Below are 11,815 nucleotides of genomic sequence, written 5' to 3'. Positions count from 1 at the left end.
AAAGAGGCTTATTAGCATGAAATGATTCTGTCCCTTCATTCTGTCTACTTTGGGAGTTTCCATTTGCTTCATTTCCATTTCTATTTCTATTTATGTCTTAATAGCAAAAGTCAACCGGATCCCAAATGGAGCTCACAGCCATGATGTAGAATGGAGATCACTGATAAAAGGTAATCCCCTTTGCTCCCAGCCTGGTGGATGAGATCTGGATAGATTAAACAGATTTGGACCAAACCAACAATGCACTCCCTGATTTATGAAAGTCCAAGCTGTGACCTAGGTATCACACCAGAAACCATTCTTTGGATGCCCTACCCAGGGAACACAGCCACTCCCCTTCTTCTCCGGCAAGGTGGAATCATTAAGGAAACCCAAGGATCAGAAAGCTCACCAAGTTTGGAGACCATCAACTGGCCGGCAGATATATGTTGTTTGGCTCATACAGGTTTTTAATATTTTAAATACATCGCCAGCATTTAAAAACATGAGATTTAACATAGAAAAGCAAGATAATTGGTATTTTTTGAAAAACTAAGATATCTGGCAGCACCAAGCCTGTGTGTGGCAGTGATTGGCAAGAACAACGTAGATGCTACTCCCTTTGGACAGAAGGGGTGCCCTCCTTCCAGTTTTCAGTCTCCACCCCCACCTCTTGCCCACGGCCTGTCCAGTTCACCCACAGCTACTGCCTGCCTGGCCTCTACTGACATCTGAATTTGAGTCTCCTGATTCAGCTCAGTATCTGCACTTTTCCAGGTGAGGAGACACGATCGTAAGAATTGAAAGCCTTGACTAAAGTTGCAAGTTCACAGTTGAAGCCAGCTTATCCCTCAGTGGGGTTAAGAGGAGCAGAGCACAGTGAGTCAAATTCCCCTGTGCTGAGCAGGTGATGGAGTGTCATTCCAGACACCAGTGAGTGGGAATCCCAGAGGGCAGGTGTGTGGGCAGCATTCCTAACACCTGGATATGCTTCTGCTTTCTCCCAGTAAACTTAGAGTCTCATACCAGGGATCAGAGGTTTATTGTTACTGTTACTAACAACATTAACCTTGCTGGAAAGGCGAGGCCCAATTCCTGGGACCTGATTAGACATGATTTAGTTCTACCATCTAGCAAAGATTGCCCAAGACCCAGGGCATACCAAGGGAAGCCCAAGAGTGGCTGGCCCCCACTGCAGTCAGTAAGACAGGGAAGTAGTGCATGTAGACAATGCTAAAACAGTAATAAAACTGACTAAAAGTCAGCCTACTTTTTATTAATAGCACATGCTAGCAAATCTGAATGATGCCAGTGATACTGAGATATTCCTCTCTAAAAAAGTATGTTGTTAAGTCCTAAGCAATTGCTGTGGTTGTAACTGAATTTTTAAAAATACAGAGCAGAAAATTAGCATATTATTTCTACATGAAACTCATAAAATCCTCAGACATCCTGCCCCAGAATACCTAGACCCAAATATGTGAATTCACTTTGACAGTAAGTTTTGTGACAGTTTGAAATCCTCTGAGCTGACTTCAGGCTAAGTTCCTGTTTCTAACCCCTGCTGTGCTACATCTTCCTGTGTTTAAACAGTAGCTTGGAAATAAACAATGATGGCACAGTGATTGCAGAGACAAGAAACAGAACTTGAGTAATGAATTCTGTCATTGTATGGTGTTTTAATTTGTGTTTACAATCCTTTAACTGCAAAAACCTTTATTTAAAGCCCCTACAATCAATCACACTATCTTGAAGAAACAAATACATGGGTAGTTGTGTTTGGGGAGATTCATCATAAAATGCAATTTTTATAATCTCTGCCAAATTTATCCTCATGTTTAAGATTTTGCATAACTATTTTTGTATACGTTGCTTAATGTGAAATATTTTGAAATTAAAATGAATAAAACATGTTCTCTGATCAACTGTGAGTGAAATTGATTTAAAAAATCTAGCTATCTTCTTTTTTTAAGGAATGTGTTAAGATTAATTTTGATGAGGTTATCAACAAATTGTTAGAAATGAAGCCTCAAAAGCCAACTGTAATGTTATTATTCATTACTATGAGTGAACAATATGATGGCTTACATCTTCCCCTTTGTTCAAAGAATACATTAATGTAATTAAAAGTTTTAAACCATTACTCTGTGTTTCTTTTCTGACCATTATTATGAGTATTATTACTGATCATAATTTTATCTAATAAAGAAGGGTAGTGTTCAAATAGCATGAACTCTGGGTCATGACTATGGCAGAGTTTTCACATTTTGAAGTGCCATGTTCCACCTTTACCCCAAACTAGACTCCCATGACTTCTCAGATGTAGGTAGCAGGTTTTCACCTGTCCTGCATGTGGACTGGATTTAGTGCCAGCTTATTATCTACAATAGAATTCGCTGCAATGTGAAATTTTCTCAGAGATTTGGAGACTTGGAGAGCAGTTTACTCCTTGGTTGATTCCACAGCACTTTGCTCACAAATATATATGTCATGAATAAATGTGTAAATGACCATCTCCCCCAGCTGACATGAGCTCTTATAACATAGGGAACGTGCATTAATGATACTATTTCTATGACATTTCAGGTACCTAATAAACTCCACTGAATGAGTAGACAGATGAATGGATCGATGGACAGAAGGATGGATGGATGGATGGATGGATGGATGGAAGGATGGATGGATGGATGGATGGATGGATGGATGGATGGATGGAAGGAAGGAAGGATGGATGGATGGATGGACGGATGGATGGATGGAAGGATGCATGCATGCATGGATGGAAGGACGGATGGATAGATGGATAGATGAGTAGTGTCTCATTGAAGAACAACACTTTGCAAATATATGAGATTTACATTCCTACTAAATTAAACAGATACTTTTGAAAGGAGTGATACTTTTTCTTTAAGAGCATACGCTAACCCTAATATCACTGATATCACTTTAAAACTACACCTCACTTGCGTAAAGTATCAGTAAATCTGAACAAATTCTTTGAAATCCTTAAAAGCCAATAGCCAATCAATGATATGGCAGCCTAACATAGCGCAGTTTCTCAAACGTCAACTTTATTGCATACTACTTCATCTTTTTGCCCAAACTATTTTATGTGATTATTTAGTAAATATTTCTGTTTAGTTCTGCTTTTTGCTTTTGTAAAACTTATCTTAATACCTTAATTCTGTTATAAGAAATAATACCCATGTATATTTCAGTTTTATGTGCCTCATGTTATTTTTTTAATTCACTCTTAAATAAGCACATAAATATTGAAACATATCCAGTCCATCTTAGAACTAAGATCTAGATACCAGCACAGCGGAATGAACATAGGCTTTGGGATAAGGTGAATGGGTGTTCAAGACATAGCTTTATCATTTCCAAGGTAACTTAATGTCATTAAAAGGCAATTCCTCACATACATACGGAGTAAAGAAACTAACCTCACAGAATTATGACGATTAAATGAAAAACATATGCAGATCTCCCAGTAGGAGCCTTCCATAGATTATTTAGGTGCTCAGTCAGCTGCTACAATGGTGTTGATGTTTCACTTTTTAAACAAACCCTATTCTTTCTTTCTGCACTTCTCACTCTCTCTAAAAATCTGTTGACCATTCTTATGCTAAATACAGCCTCATAGAACCAACATGCCCAATTTTATGCAAAACAAGCATCAGTCATAGCAACTGCATCAAATAAAAATAAATATGAACAATATAAAAATAAATATGGACAGCTCTCAGGGAGCAAGAGTGGAGAATGGAGAATTCTCCACCAGACACGGCTTCCATGTTTCTCTGCCACCTCGGAAACTACTTGTGGGCCCTCCAGACCTTGGGCTCTTTATCTAATAAAACTGAGGGAGTGAATTCTTTTTCTATGTAAAACATTAGTTGGTGAAATGTTCACTGTTTGATACACCATCCCTTTGCTTTCTTGGTTTGCCTTTTTCTTATTCTCATTGTGAGAGCACATGTAGAGTGAATGTGACTATAAAAGTGAAAAGATCTTGTACTGGGGTTTCAGGAAAGGATTTTTCAAGTTCAAACAAGTTTTAACTGAAGCTCCCTTAACCCTTCTGCTATTGAACCACCAGCCCAAGCCCTTATCAGGTGTCTGACCACCCCCCCACAGCCCCCCACACCTTTCACCCAAATGACACCAACTTGCACCCAAATGACACCAACTTGCTTTTATTTATTCTTATCGTGTTGGGGGACTTGCACTCTCAGAGAGAAAATAGATTAAAAACAAGAGCAGAAATCAATAGCTGGAATCTGAACAGTGAACAGAAATTTTAGTTTACATTTTTTTTTCCCTGAGAGAGAAAAGTGCTTCGAGTTTTGATTGTATAGTACTGGCCTGCAAAGCATTTAATTAAGATGTCTGAGGCAGATAATAACAAATATGAAGGACTTGGCTCCACAAATGATCACCCTGCAGACATCCCAGAAACAAACAAGCACCAGAGCAAGAATACATGTTTCTCCTTCTGCCCATTCATCCTTTGGACTTAGCAAGCTGGTCATACATGTGCCCTCGGAGGTCAGCCTGACTGTGGGAAGAAGAACAAAGAATCTGCCTTCAGGCAGACCTGGGTTCCAATCCTAGATCTGCCGTTATCTAAGGTAGATCCGCAAGTAGCTTAAGTTCTCTGACTCTCAGTTTCCATCTTATAAAAATGGGGATTATGCAAGGTTTTGTGGAAACTGATTAACAAACTGTTCTGATTATTTATTACTGTATAATATGCCACTCCAGAATTTAGTGATATATCAATGACCATGTTATTTTGCTTATGAACTTTGTGGCTCAGGAATTTGGACAGGGAATAGCCAATGTGGCTTGTCTGCACTGTTCTGCCTGGAAACTTGGCTGGGGAGACTCAAATGGCTGGGGTTGACTTGAGCAGATGAGGCCTGAGATTACCTAAGACTTGTTCCCTTGCATGTCTGGTGCCTGAGCTGAGATGATATGGATGGCTGGGGCTCACCGGATCTCTCTCAGTGTAGCACTAGGGCCTCTCCAAGTGATTTCTCCAAAAGGCCTTATCACCATGGCGACCTTAGGATGGTCAGATTTCCCACAGGGCAGCTCAGAATTCCAATAGCAAGTGTTCCAGCAAACAAGGTGGAAGCTGGATGGTCTTTTAGGACCTAGCCTTGGAAATCACGCAGTGTTATTTTCACTGAGCTCTGTGGGTTGGAACATGCCCTGCTCTCTCAGACTCAAGGGGAGGACACATAGGTACTGTACTTAAAACACACTATATTTAAAAGCATCAGCCTCACACCTGGAATATTAATCTCCAGAAATGCTGTAGATCAGAATCCCCCAAATCAATTCCCTGTTGTAATCATACTATAATAAATAAATCATAAAATATGTGAGCATATACTTCATAAGGCACTTTTATATCCATTGATTCATTATGTTACATTATCCCTACCTAAGCAGGAGAAATATCTTTTCATATATTGGAAATAACATTCAGAGAAGTTGAATCAGTTCCCCAGGATCACTGGCACATCACTGGTTGTTAAATACACCATTGGCAGCAGCATCCTCAACCGCTAGAGAGACATGTGCTTGCAAACTCAGGAGTGAGGCTATCTATCTTTAATTATCATTAGAATCTGACCTGCATGCTCATTAACTATTTCTCATTTCATATACACTCAAGAACCTGAAAGTTAAATGCTTGAAAATGCACTGAGTGCAATACACTGACGAAATACCACTCATATGCCTGCAAAGAAACACTTAATATTGATGCTACTTTGATAATAAATTATATATATATATATACACACACCGACACACACGTATATATATATGTCATAAAGAGCTTTCATAGACACGATCACGTTTGATTCTCAAGGAAATATAGTTATACATGATTTTTAATTAAACTCTGGTTTTATGGTAATTATAGATCCACATACAGATACAAGAAATAAAGCTGAGAGATTCCATGTACTCCAAACCCACTTTTCCATTAGTGGTAATATTGCAAAACTATAGTACAATATTTCAACCATGACATTGACATTCATGTTGCCTTCTTCTATAGCCACACCCATTCCCTACTGCCTTTCATCCTCCTTAACACCTGGCAACCACTAATCTGTTCTCCATTTTAATACTTTTGTCGTTTTAGGAATGTTATTGACAGCTTTCCCGTTCTCCGAAAGTAGAGCATTCCTATGAAACCTTCATAAGCTGAAATGGTGTGAAGCAAAGAAGTGACTACCTGAGGACACATCTTGATAACGATGCACTAAATAAATTGAGATAAAGCACAGAGGCTCCCAGACACAGGGAACATAGCCTTTCCAACAAATGGTGCAAAAGCATTTGGACTTCCACATGCAAAAAACAAAAACAAAACAAAACTTTGACCTAATTCTCTTATTTTATAAGAAAATTAACTCAAAATGGATCACAAACTTAAATGTAGAAAGTAAAACTACAAGGATTTTAGAAAAGTAAACCTAGGAGGAGAAATCTTTGGGATCTAGCTGTAGATTAGAGTTCTTAGTCTTAAGAAAGTCAACAGAAGAAAAAAATTGATAAATTAGACTTCACCAAAATTAAAATCTTTGCTCTGTGAAAGACACTTTAAGAAGATGAAAACACAAGCTACAGGTGAGTAAAAATATTTGCAATCCACATATCTGATAAAGAACTAGTGTCTAGATCACATAGAGAATTCACAGAATTCAACGTACAAAGCAGTTAGGACATGGGCCAACAACATGAGAAGATGTTTCATGAAGGAAGCTATACGGGTGGCAAATAAGCACATAAAAGATGTACAACATCAATGTTCATTGGAGAATTAAAGCAAAGCCACAAAGAGATATCACTGCATACCTGTGAGTGGGGTTAAAATAAAAAATAATGACAACACCAAATCCTGGTGATGACATTGAGAAATTGGGTCACTCATATGTTACCGGTAAAAATATAAAATGATGTGGCCACTTTAGAAAAGTTTGGCAGTTTGTTAAATAACTAAACATACAACTATCATATAACTGACCAATTCAACTCCTAGACATTTATCCCAGAAAAATGAAGATACTTGTTCACATCAAAACATGAACAAGAATGTATAGGTTGACTCATAATAAGCCCTAAACTGGAAATAACACAGATGACTTTCAACAGATGAAAACCTCCTTTTGTTGGCCCTTAGGTTGAGTGAAGTTTTGAAATGTAGAGATGATCTCTGACATTTCTAATGGATACCTCTATGTTCTTACTACGTAAATAAAGTTGCCGGTATGAAGTGACATTAAAGTTTGTCAGTAAATGAATTCTTCCTAACTTTACTCCCAGAAGGAAGTTTAGATAAGCTATAGCTTTTTAACATATAAATCTACTTTGGAACATAGCAATACAGCTTATACTGTATGAAAGTCTTATGACTTTTTTCCTTTTAGATTTTTGAAATTGACTGAAGTATTACATCTCCATTTTTGCATATGAAGATAAATGACTTGCTCCAAGTAACGCAGTTAGTAAATGGCTAGGATTTGAACTGTTAAAGCCATGCTTTACTGCCTGTAAGATTTTTCTAGAACAAATCTGATTGTAGACTATTTTGTGTGTATGTTTGTGTTTTACTTGATCCTCAGGGGAAATAAGGGTGTTAATACTTTGATTTTTCAGATGTTGGAAATAGTTCTGGAGAATCAACTTGCCTGATGAATGCAGAGCTTAATTGAACTGTCTTGATTCCAAATCCTTTAAATTTGACCTGAAAACTTCCCTTACTGGAATATCTTTTGGTATTCTCATATGGTTGGATATTTAGTATAATATTTGCCTCTATTTCATTTTGTTGGTTACTTAACTTTTTGGTTCATCTCAAGTTGCAATCTGATTGGGGACAGAAGTTGAAACTTGTACATTTATCAACTTTTAAATCAGTTTTAAGACATTGCTACCTTTTTACTGAATATAAAAACAAGGCTATGAGTAAATTTAATTATATGGAAACACAAGGCAAGGGACTGGAAAATTGATTAGAAACTTTCTGAAAAGTCAAGTACTGATTTTTCTTTTCCTTGAAAAGAAACTATTTTGGCGACTTCCCTGGTGGCGCAGTGGTTAAGAATCCGCCTGACAATGCAGGGAACACGGGTTCGAGCCCTGCTCCAGGAAGATCCCACATGCCGTGTGCCACAGTTACTGAGCCTGCGCTCTAGAGTCCGCAAGCCACAATTACTGAGCCCATGTGCCACGACTACTGAAGCTGGCGCGCCTAGAGCCCGTGCTCCGCAACAAGAGAAGCCACCACAATGAGAAGCCCGTGCACCACAACGAAGAGTAGCGCCCGCTTGCCGCAAATAGAGAAAGCCCGCCCGCAGCAAGGAAGACCCAACACAGCCAATAAATAAATAAATAAATTTTTAAAAAAGAAACTATTTCTACTTCAATTTCTAATGCCAACTATGACTTCCTCTAACTTTTCTCCTTTTTTACGGAGAACTGTATTTGCTTCCCAAACAACAAAAAAATCCAGTGAGATACACACCTGATATAAAAGTATCCACAAGTCCTTATAGTACCTCTTTTTCAGTGTTCCTACTCATCTCCAAAAGAGCAAGGACAGGATAGGAAAGACAGCATTTCGTTCTTCATGAAGTATAATTATTAAAAGAGATTAATCCTGGAAATCATGCTTTTCTATGGTAGTCCTTAATGTTTACGGATCAGGAAATAAAATAGCCCACTACTCCACAAACATAATCAACCTATATAAATAATGAAATTACTCACACTGTGAGGCCGAGAGTATACTCCATTCTCTGATGTGGATTTGCAAAAGCGAAGGTATAAGTTCGTATGTCTTGGGAATGAATGATGAATAAGTTTGAACCATCAGAAGGGTTTTTCATCACAGCTGAAGCCATTTTATCACGTAGAAATTCCTTTTTCCTATTTTACGTAACGAAAGGCCATTCTTAAGAATATGTGGTCCGACAACACACTCTCAGGATTTGTTACTTGTTTGAGATTTATACTGACTCTGCCTTCTGTGATCATCTGATACCCTCAGGGACCATCTGGAATGGCATTTACTTTGCAGCAAATCTAGGACGCTTGTTCCAGGGTCAAGAACTAATTCAGAAATGAAGCTTCTTTCGACAACTCTTATAACCCTTGATCACACATGACCTCCAGTGCATCTATGCTGCTAAAGGGCTTGTGTGAAACTTTTAGCAGAGTCCAGCCCTTCTTGTTCCTCAACAAGCTTTGTGACTAATGCAGCAAGTCGTTTCCGAGGACCCCGCTTTTCTGGCTCTTTGACATGTAGCTACATTATGTGGTCAATCTCTGCAAGGGGCAGAAAAGTGAACCGATTCAGGGACCTTTCTACCCAATCATCTTGCTGCCTGACAAAAAATCGATACCATAAGCCAAACAGCATTGCCAGCAGACTTTCCCAGTTTTGCTCCAGCTGTAATTAGAGGAACAGAGATTCCAAATATAATACATCTTCTCCAGTCAACTTGTGGATGAACTCAGATTCGTACATGATATTGTCTAGCTGTTCAGATCCACCCAGCTGGACCCGGCATCCATAACGATGGAACATGTAGTAGAAATCAGAGGCCTGGAGCACCAGGTATTACAACTCTGCCTTCGAGGCTCTTGAGGTTCAGCTGCGTGCCCATGCGGAAGTGGCCGACCACTGCCGCTAGGAAGTCCACCAGGTGCTGCTTCCGGTACCAGGCCGGGTCGCGCTGCACCACGAAGCTGCCCCAAGTCGGCCCATTAGTGAACAGCCGCCGGTGATGAGCCACGAGCCCTTGGAGCAGGCGCACACGCCTCTTCACACAGGCTCCGCCTCCAGCGCCTAGTGCTCTGCGGTGCCGCAGCTTTGGTCTCGCCGGCGCCATGGCTTCTCCCACCAGTGTGGTCACGTGGTGGCGCGCTCGCTGGAAGTGAGGCCCCAAAGCGCCAGCAGGTGCCCCACCGGAAGCCGGTCCGCCGTGGGGTCGAACCGCGGTGGATGGCCTGAGGAAAACTGCTTGCCGGGCCGCGGTCAAAGAGCTGGGGGAGCTCTGTCTTCGTTCCTCTCTCTGGGGAGAATTCCTTGAACAGACCCCGAGCGTTCTGCACCGCCAGCAACCCCTGGGTGCCCAAGTGGGCTTTACACAGCCCCGGAGCAAGACTCCTGACCGACCTGGGCTCCCAAACCACCGGCTCCAGGAAATGCACCGCAACACGGGCATCGCCATCCTGGCAGCAGTAGGAAGGAAATGCTGCCTCATGTGGGTTTATTTTTTGTTTTTTTTTGTTTGCTAATTTTTATCTTATATTGGAGTATAGTTGATTTACAACGTTGTGTTAGTTTCAGGTGTACAGCAGAGTGATTCAGTTATGCATATATATTTATGTTCTTTTTAAAATTTGTTTCTCATTTAGGTTATTACAAGATATTGAGTATAGTTTCCCGTGCCATACAGTAGGTCCTTGTTGATTATTTTATATATTGTAGTGTGTATATGTTAATCCCAAACTCCTGATTTATCCCTCCCCCCAGCATCATGTGGTTTTGATGAGAAATAAGATCACATGTGTAGAGACTCTTTGCAAATTGGCAAATGCTACCCCGATTTTATTTTGAGGTCTGACTAAAGATTGTACACTTCGCCCAGAAGTAGAATTTTATGTACAGAATTGTTATTTTTCTGTGAAATATTCATGTAGAAGATATGATTTGAAAACTTAAAAAAGTTCTGTGGTAAAACGATAATCTCATTTTCTCTAGTTAGAGAAAAATGTCTTATGGGTGTTCCCTATAAGAGAAGCAGTATGTTTCATTGGAGCAATTGGCTGAGATGGAAAAAAGGCAAGCATAATAAAAGGTGTCTATAAAATCAGTCAAGTAAAACATTAAGTGTTGGAAAAAGAGCTTAGTGTTTTAATTGTCTTTCAGGAGTTTGTTCTGTGTGTGCAGGCAAAATGGTAACGACAAATTCCAAAGGCAGCCTCTCTGAACGACTTCCTCTGAAATCCTACAGAACTGGTAGCATTCTGATAGCCTCTAGGTGAGGAATGAGGACACAGAGCAGATGGTTGAATGTCATTATGACTTGGACATAAGCATATGCCTTGGCAACTCTAAACAAGAACCAGTGAGTCTACTGTCAGCTTCAGGAAGGAGGCAGCCCTTTGAAATGCCTGCAGCGCAAGTGACCCATGCTTTCCCAATGATTCAGCAGGTTAATAATTAATAACATCTGAAACTTGTGCAAATGATTACACAAGAGCACTGCATCCCACTATGAATTCTTCACCCCTGATACACTTGGGCCGAGTGTTTTGTTACCACATACTCTCTGCAATCATTCTTAGCCATTAATCTAAAGTTTCTGTGTTTGTAGAACTGCTGTGAACGGACCAATTTGTCATTGACAAATATTTGGTTGCCTTTGGTTGATGAGAGAAGTTGGAAATGGATCAGAACTCCAGGCCTTGCCACGTCCTCACTACCAGGTAACGCTTCACGATAAAAGTGGATCTCAGACTGAATTCTGATGCGTGTACAAATATTTGTCAGCAAACCAGCATTGGCTTCCTCTGTGGGAAAGCAAAGACTCTGCTCTCAGTCCTTTCATATATTCTGAAAGTATTTTGCAGGAAATGGTCACTCCAGGAAAATGTGACCGTTTTCTAGCAGTGGAATTCAGTTCATCTGAGATCAGGGGTCAGACTCTCCCAGAAGTGGCTGAACACAGGATACTGGGTGAGGTCTAGGGCACCACTCCTTTAAGCCAATCTCCATATCCTGAGCACCAATTATTTCACC

The 11,815-nt window shown here is 40.0% G+C and overlaps 1 pseudogene; it reads right to left on the bottom strand.

Moving 5' to 3' along the window:
* Positions 1-8,893: 8,893 nt before the first annotated feature.
* Positions 8,894-10,241, bottom strand: LOC115838806 (tyrosine--tRNA ligase, mitochondrial pseudogene; annotated as a pseudogene).
* Positions 10,242-11,815: the final 1,574 nt, after the last annotated feature.

Source organism: Globicephala melas, chromosome 11 (assembly GCF_963455315.2).
Source record: "Globicephala melas chromosome 11, mGloMel1.2, whole genome shotgun sequence".
NCBI classification, from domain to species: Eukaryota; Metazoa; Chordata; class Mammalia; order Artiodactyla; family Delphinidae; genus Globicephala; species Globicephala melas.
The sequence above is the reverse complement of the archived record's forward strand: the minus strand, read 5'-3'. Positions and strand labels throughout refer to the sequence as shown.